Raw genomic sequence first — 8821 nt, 5'->3', positions numbered from 1 at the left:
TTCCCTACCCTTTTCTGAGTTTCTGTTTCCCTGCAAGTCCAGCTCTGAAACATTCTGCAACGTTTTGGATAGTTTCATTTGGGATATATTTTGGAGCCTTCTGTTCCAGTTCAGATTCAGTGTTTCGGGTGTTGAAACAGGCTGAAACACCTCCAGAATGAAACGGCTGCCAAAGTGTTGCACAGCCCTGCTTAGTATCATTTAGTCACTAGCGCGTGGCAAAGCCTCTGATGTGAGAGGAGCATAAAACTAGATGCTCTACAGTAAATCCAGTCCCCTGATAACACAGGCAGTAAAGTTACATAATTTCTTTCAGAAACTGATCAAGCCCCCATTGAAAAATTAGTCATTTTTTTGCCTTGGCTACTTCTATGGGAAGTCTATTCCACTTCTCTGACAGTTGTGAGCCCTCTTCTGACTTCCAAGTCAAACTTATGCATGGCCTATTTCAGGGTGGGTAAAATACAGCCCGCAGGCCAGATCCAGTCCACCAAATGATTTTATCCAGCCCATGGCTGCCCTGGCTCCTCTGAAGAAAAATTGTATCCAGCCGGTGGCTGCCCTGGCTTTTGGTGCCTCTTGCCCTGTTCCCTCCCTTCCCCATGCTAGCTAGCAGCAGCAGCCACTCCCCTCCCTGGCCCAGCCTGCCTTGTCCTGCCCCCCAGCCCCCAGTGTACCTCCAAAGCAGGGGGCACTGACTGCCTGGCCAGGCTTCTATCCAGCGAGGCTCACTGTGCACCACTCTGACCCTGCAGCTGATTGCAGACCAGACAGCCTGGCTCCCAGTGAGTCAAAGCTTAGGTAAGGTTATTCATGCTCTGCTAGGCCAGGGCCTGGTAGGGGCACAAGCAGAGCTAACGCAGTGTCACCCTGTGTTCCCATGTGCCACTTCAGGCTGCACCTCATGGGTACAGCTGGAGCAGCCGATGCAGCTCCTGCCTGACTCTGGTGCAGCTTCTGCACAACCCCAAATCCCCAGCATGCGGTCAGGCAGGTGCCATGTTGTATTCCTGTGCACCACCTCAGGCCATGTGGGTGCAGTTGGAGCGTCCCCTGCTCGACCTGGCTACATGCCGGGTACTTGGGGCAGGGGAGGGGGTGCAGGGAGAAGGGGGCCAGGAACCACAGGTCATCCAGCCCCAGCCACGCCAGTACCCCATTCTGTTTTCCCCTTTCTCCCTGCAGCCCTTCCCCTGCCTCAAGTCCCCGGCATGTGGCTGAGTAAGGTAGAAGGTGCTCCAGCTGTGCCCACAGGGACCGAGCTGGCACATAGGAATAGAGCACAGCACCAGCTCAACCACATGCTGGAGAATCGGGGAGCGGTGCAGGGAGAAGGGAGTGAACAAAGGTTGGGTTCCTCTAACTTTTGCTCTCTCTGCCCTTAGATCCGTGTTGAGCAATTATTTGGGCCACTTACAGAGTTTGGGTGAGCTGTTGAGGGGGGTGGGGGTGGTGCTGACCTGGCCCACAACAGCTCATTCAAACTCCCTAAGTGGCCCTCCAGCCCAAATAATTGCCCACCCATGGCATATTACATTCATTTGTTCCTGTGTTAACATTGCCCATTAGTTTAAATACCAGTAGTTCCTTTACCTTCCTGGTGTTCGTTTTCCTGATAGATTTCTAGGGAACAATCATATCTCCTCTCTGCCTTTCCTTTGTCAGACTGAGCAAGACAAGCTCTTTTAGCCTCCTGTTGTACGTCAGACTCTAAGCTTCCCTGGTCTTTCTACTAGCCCTCATCTGCATTGTTACAGTTTGAATTTGAGTCCTCTTCTGCCACCACCATCAGTCAGCTTTGCACTCCCCTCTCTGTGTCTCAGTTTCCTCTCCTTACCAGTCTCCTGTGCACTAGTAAGCTCTCTGCAGCAGGTACCATCTCTCAAGTTTACATGTACAAGTTTCCCTTCCCAACCCCGGTTTTGAGTATCCATACTTCAGAGAAGGGGGAGGTACAGTCTGAAAATACCCACCACGGCCCCCCAGACCCTGCTCATGCCTCTCACTCCCTGCCCCCACAGCCCCCACAGCCTTGCTGGTGCCCCTCACCCCCCACCCACAGCCCCTACTCCCCCAGCCCAAACACGGTTTTGCCAACCACGGGAACTTTCAGGAAGCTAACCCCCGCGATTGGTGAGGGAAACCTGTATGCAGCACAATGGAACCTTTAGACGTTGTTGCAGTACAAGTAACACACACACTGTCATTTTCCGGTGGAATTTGCTCCTAAGCCACTTCTTCCATTAGCCCTTCAGTGTATTAACCTATCAAGGGCCTGTTATCTCTTTGGAGCAGTGATTGTCATTCATTACATAATATGATTACAGTGCCTGGCACGATGGGGCTCTGCTTCCTGATCTAAAGCCTCTAGGCTGCAGTGGAATACAAAAATTAAATAATCATCCTTATAATGCAATTCACATGCCTTTAGCCATCAAGCTTCATGCCCCAGATGACTTTTATTATGGCTGAAACGCTAAGCCCCTAGCAGATGTAGCCCAAGCTTCCAAACCTCAAAGGGAAAGAATGCAGCACAAATGCAAGTACATTCTCTGTGCACTAGAGGGAAGCACTAATAGCAAACACAGGCCCCCATCTGTGGCGCTCTGTTTAGCAACACTTCTGTAAACACATGCTCTGGCTTGTCGCCATCCAGATTTGGATGGCTTCCCTTGTAAACTACAAAGCACCTTGCTTGAACTCACTGCTTGTCCCCCAAGAGAGACTGGGCGGGAAGAACCTTTTACCTTTGGCTGCCTGCCAATTGCAGAGGTCACCGCACTTACAAAATGAAGCTGCAGTGGCAAGAAGCCCTCAGAAAACTGACTCTGTGGATGTCATCCAGGGGCTTTCTACCCTTGGCAATTCCAAAGGAACTCAGCTCCGATTACAAATCAGCTGATGATCTCTGCAACTTTCAAGGGCCCAAAAAATCAAAGTGGGTTCCTCCTTTTACAGTCATACTCAGGAATCACAACTCAGTGGGCTAACGATAAGCTCAGATAAAATTCAGTTTTCTTCTACAGCTGTGTCAGTCTGTGAAAGGATAATTTGTGTGTGTATGGTGGGGTGCTTACATATGAAGAACTGGGCCACCTTGTGTTTATCTTTCCGTCTGGAAAAATAGGTTATTGCCTATGAAAGCTCATGCCTCTCTGAACCACTTAGTTTCTAAGGGTTATCCATGCGCTCCAGCAGTGCAAGGGGCGCGGGGGCACTTTAATTAGAGCGGCTCTGAGAAACGCTCTAATTAAAGCGCCCAGAGCATCTCGTGTATCAGTGTCCCAGCACTTAAAAATGGAGGCAGGGTCTCTTAAACTAAAGCTCATTCAATGAGCTTTAGTTAAAGCATCCCCACTGCCATTTGTAAGTGAAGGGACACCAATATATGAGATGCTGGAGTCTGCTGAAGCATAGTAATTACCACTCTCCGGCCAACTCAATTAATAGAGCCTGCTCTGACACGCTGTAATTAGCATGTCAGAGCAGCCTTGCTGTTCTTGTATAGGTGCTTTGAAATGCCACTACATCGTATCTTCTCTCTGGAGCAAACAGAACTTGCTACCGTTTCTTTGAAGTCTCGCATTTCCCTCTCAGACACCTAAACTGCATGGTCCCTCCAAGAGAGAATTTCTTGCTGGTTTTCAAAAATGTGCTTACTTTCCTAAGTATTTTGGTTCAATTGTGCCTGTTTTAATGCCACATGTCTCTAACTAGCCTTGTGGTTCTGCATCAAAGGGTTTCATCTTGCTGCCCATCATTATAGCATCTGAAGGACATCCACATAAAATCAGTAACAGCAAAATCTCTAGCTGATTTCACGGAATCTCTGGCAAAGCTCCTCTTCTGGGGTTAGAACTCTTCTCCGGGTGCTGTTTGCTCAGTTTTTGCTAGTTAGCAGAGGTTTCATGGGGTGATCTTGTGTGGTAGCAGAGGAAGATTTTGCAGTATTTCCTAAAGATGGTCAGATTTGGGACCTACCCGAGGTCCTTGGGAAGTTTATTCCAGAGCCCAATCCCCATAGAAGATGGGTGAATAGCAAGTGTCAGGAAGTAGCCATTTGAACTCGAGAACATCCTGCCTGGAAACAGCCATTCTGGTGCCAATTCATCAGTTCACATCAGTCATGTTGTCCTTCCCTCTGGCCTACACGTCCCAAAAGGAGATTTCGTAGATTTCATAGACATTAGGGGCTGGAAGGGACCTCAAGAGATCATTGGGTCTAGCCCCCCCCCGGCCATAGGCCAGAAGTCAGCTGGGATCAAGTGACTCCAGCATGAAATATATCCAGCTTTTTTTGAAGGAATCCAGAGTAGGTGCTTGCACCACCTCTGGGGGTAGTTTGTTCCAGACCCTGCACACGCACCGTAAAGAACTTTTTTCTAATATCCAGTCTAAATCGGCCTTCCTGGAGTTTATGGCCATTAGACCTTGTTATCCCTTGGGGAGCTCTGGTGAACAGCTGTTCTCCCAGGTTCTGATATACCCCTCTTATGAAGTTGTAGGCTGCCACCAAGTCCATGCTGATGCACTTACTCCTGCCCATTTTATCTATCAACAACAAATCTGTGCTCTTAATAGGTACTGAACTGGCAATGCCTGTGGACTCACAGCTTCTGTGCATCTCTACAACAGGCCCCATGTGGACCACCAGAAAGCATACTTCCCTGAAGGACTAGGCCTGCTGGCTATGCCAAACAGCAGCCCATTCAGCTGATGGCCTCTCTGCTGAGACTCCCAAGAGTAGTTTGTGTAATATGCACACCTGTTCACAAGGAAGTAGGCTGAGACCTTACCAAGCTACTTCCTCGGCTGCTAAATCCATGAATCCAAAGTGGTTTGACTGGTACCTTGGAAGTAACAGGCTCATTCGCTCATATGCAAACTGCCTGCACCACAGGTCTCTGTGCCATAGATTTAGTAAGAAACTAAGACTCCACCTACCACAGTATTCCCAAATCTGTGTTTAGGAACAACTCACTCTCATGTTGGGCAAACCCAAAAATGGAGACCTGGGTGGCCCAGGATTGATGAACAAGGCAGGCAAGCACCAACTATAGTTTATACCTGTAACCTCATAGGGCCACAAAAGGCCATTCATGTTCACAAGAAATTATTTTGTCTCCAGCTAGAATCTTGTGAGCATATATTAATTAACTACTTTCCTGTCATTGCAGCGGGCAGACACTGGCAGTGCCTTAATCTCCCTGCTTCTGCCTATGGCATGTTATTGTGTGTTCTTGGTGTGTTTTTGTCATGTGAGGGCCAGACATGGTGATTCTGGGTTCCTAATATAGTGGAATCCTCATGTGCTTTCCCTGCCCCAACCATTGCACAGGGGGTTGACTCAAAAACCAAACACGGACAGCTGAAATAGCAATCTTAGCTAATCGGCTGTTAATTATTTTAGCAGAAAATTCAAGCTATTCTGGGATTTGTTAGCAGAGCTCTGAGTTGAGTCACACTTTTTCAAACATCATACAATTAAGACCATAGGATGCATTGCCACAAGGATTTGTCAGTGCCAAAAGCTTAGCAAAAAACCCCTAATGTGTTGTTTTGGGGAATATATGATTATCCAAAATTATTATAGTTATTGCCAACAAAATTTTTGGAGGGGAGGTTAAATCTTAAATTTCCAGTTTCAAACTAATCTCTAATTATCAGAGATTAGGAGGAGATCTAATTTAGGGAAGATGATTCTGTATCTTTCACTGTGACATCCTTTCACCTTCTTCTGAAGCATCTGGTACTGACCGGTCCCAGAGAAAGAAAACATGCTGTAGACCTCAGGTGTGAGGCATTATTAAATAATTCTGATATTCTAACTTTTTCTTTCCCCACCTGCACTGCAGGTAAACTCCTTTATTTCCCATCTGCCATTGTAGCTCTACAGCTACTTTCTTTTTCTTTTGGAGAGGCAGGAATGAATTAACTTGGAAGAGTTGTACCAGGGACAGCTGATCCACAGGTGCTGGGCTGAGCCCTGCAGAGTACATGCCATGTGTTATATCACACATACAACATTTTAACCAGTCCAGGGCTGATCAGACAAATAAACTACAATCAATAAAGGAATCCAGGATCTGAGAGTGATGCTATGAGCTACTTTGCCTACATTTTCCCATGTATTCACTCTGCTACCAGTCACAACCATGAAAGCTGTGATAGAGAGGTCCCTGGTGTTTTCTTGTCATTGTCTGACCTTACCTGTGGTGGGACAGCCAGACAGCAGAAGAACCTGCACTTTTCCTATACTGCAGCTTCTACCTCTCTGATTACCAGTTGTAGAACTACAATTGCTGTTTTTCCTTGTTGTAGCCAAGGCCCTTTTACACCTTTCCAGTTGCTGAATGGAATCTCAAAATAGGCTCTTTCATTCTCCTACTTCCTACAAACAGAATGCATAACCACAGTTTCTCAGGACAGCACTTCCCAATCACCAGGGTGGTTACTCAGGCTGTTGGCATGAATCAGAGTAGCCCTTGGACAGCTTAATTTATCCTGAAGGACTGTTCCAGTTCACAGCAGCCAAGGAAGCAGAAGGAACAGGCTTTCAGCTGCTTAATATCTGGTGAATGCTGGTTGATTTCAGCAGACACTCCTGTCCTGGTTTCTAAAAGAGGGGCATAACTTACATCCAGGAGAATTTGGCCCAAAGGATGAGGAAGAATAAAGGGGATCTTCTTCCATGGTTTCAAATTCGTAAGGAAGTGGTCTGCATACGCATTCAGTTTTTTTATTAGCACTTACTGTTGCTCTTCCCCCTGCCTTGACAAGTGGAAATTCCAAGCTCTTTTTTAGCAGAATATGACTTGTCATTTCTCTGCACAAGCACCTCTGCTGAGATCCTGTTTTGTAACTTCCCGCAGTCAGGGTTGTCACTCTGACCAATGGCACGGATATACTTTCCATAGAATCAGGTGACTCCAAGTCACCACACCAGGCATTGTAACAAATTACATGATGAAAAATACGGTCTGAAAAGACAGCCTGATTGTTCAGAGCCTGAACATCATCACAGAACCCATCCAAAGGTCCAGAAACTTGGTGACAACAAAGTCTCATTGTAGTCTTCACTTTCTCTGTAAGGAACAGGACGTATGCTTTCACATAGAGAAGCCATTTGGATAGCACTGAGATATTTTTGCAAGTCTATTTATATTAATAGACATTCATATTAATCAGCATCTTTCCCAAAACCCCTGAAATGTAGTAAGTGTGATGTCACAAAGTGGATTGGCCCTTTAAGGAGGACTGGGCCTAGCCTAGTTAGCTGCTCCTAAAACGATAATTTTGAGACCAGGATCAAGTCATCTATGTGTAGAAAAAAGGCTCCAGAAGCAGCTCAGTAAAGAGAGAGGCTTGCAGGAGATGCTGTTTCAGGAATTGGTTTGGGAGATAAGCCTGCCCAAAGAAAGGGATGGATGTGGTACTACCACAGACAGTGCTATATGAGCAAGAATTTCCCATATGAACAGCCCACTTTGCTACAAAACGCCTGATTGCTTTGTATCACTGGCAATCCAAAATCATTCCATGCCTGAATCCCTTCCATAGCCAAAAAGCTAACTGTGTGTTCATCTAAGCAACATATCAATAAGTAGTGCCACAATAAGGCATATATCACTCCAGCTGCCTCTGCTTCTCCCACTAATGCAAAAGATAATATGACAACTGGTTCAGTTATTACTTTTCCCTTCTGAGAACTGGTTAACAAAACCATTTAACTCAATAACAGCTCCTGCTTTCTGCACTACATTCATCAGTCCATTGCATCCTTCACAGGTTCCCAATGCTTTGCCAAGGGTTCTACTCTTGCCCTTGGAAACTTTATATCTGGATGATAAGAAAATATCTTTTTCCCTGGTTTCCCCTGAACCAACACCTTCTTTGAGGCCCCTGATAGCTTTCTACCCTCCTCTATACCCTTAAATCAAGCACTACTCCCCAGAGCCCTCTAGGAAAAGCTCTTCTACCAGATGCATTCCCAGTACAAGATCACTTCTCTCCTAACAGCCAAGAATCTCTCTTAGAGCAAGCTGGATCCACCAGGCAGGCTACTACTTGCTATTTTTGTAAGCACAAGAAATACCTGAAGGAACAGGTGACAAAAGATGGCTTATGTGAACACTGGTCATGAAATTGCTTGTCTGGTTTACAGCACAGGGTAAAGCTGGCTGGGAATTTTCTGTTAATTTTTTTTATAGAAACTTGGGTTTTCAATTATATAACCTCTTTTTTCAGAAGAGTGTTTTCTCTCCTATTTTTTTTCCACTGGAAAACCAAAAATCCACCAACTCAAACTTTTCATTTGCTAGGCAGTGTTCCAATGAATCACTGAGAACATTGACAATAAGGCAAAATGTTTAATTTTTGTCAAAAGCTTTCTTGAATGGAAAAAACAAACTTTCCCAAACAGGTCTAGGAATGAGGGTATTGTGTAGCTCTACCCTTTCACTTCTGCCAAGACAGAGTTCACCAAAGGTGACTATATGGGAATTTTGTAATAGAAACCTTGGATCTTCTTGCCCATCTCTGTAGTCTGCAGAGAGACAAAGAGGTAGTGTCTGGACTCAAATGCTGCCTCTTTCAAGACATTTTCCTGCTCAAATACGTAGCATTGTTTTCTAGGACACTCACAGATGATGTCTATTAGAAAAATTCCCATCTCAGTGTCAAAGACAGAACCGAATCATGTGCCAGCAGCCTTTGACCCACTGCTGCTTCCTCCAGCATACTGGGAAGTTATTTATTATAAAAGGGAAGCACCGAAATAGCAGTAGACTGGAAATGTGTAGCTAGACACTGGCAGACAGAA

The sequence above is a fragment of the Alligator sinensis genome, unplaced genomic scaffold (genome assembly GCF_000455745.1).
Source record: "Alligator sinensis unplaced genomic scaffold, ASM45574v1 scaffold495_1, whole genome shotgun sequence".
Taxonomy (NCBI): domain Eukaryota; kingdom Metazoa; phylum Chordata; order Crocodylia; family Alligatoridae; genus Alligator; species Alligator sinensis.
Note: the sequence above shows the minus strand (reverse complement) of the source record.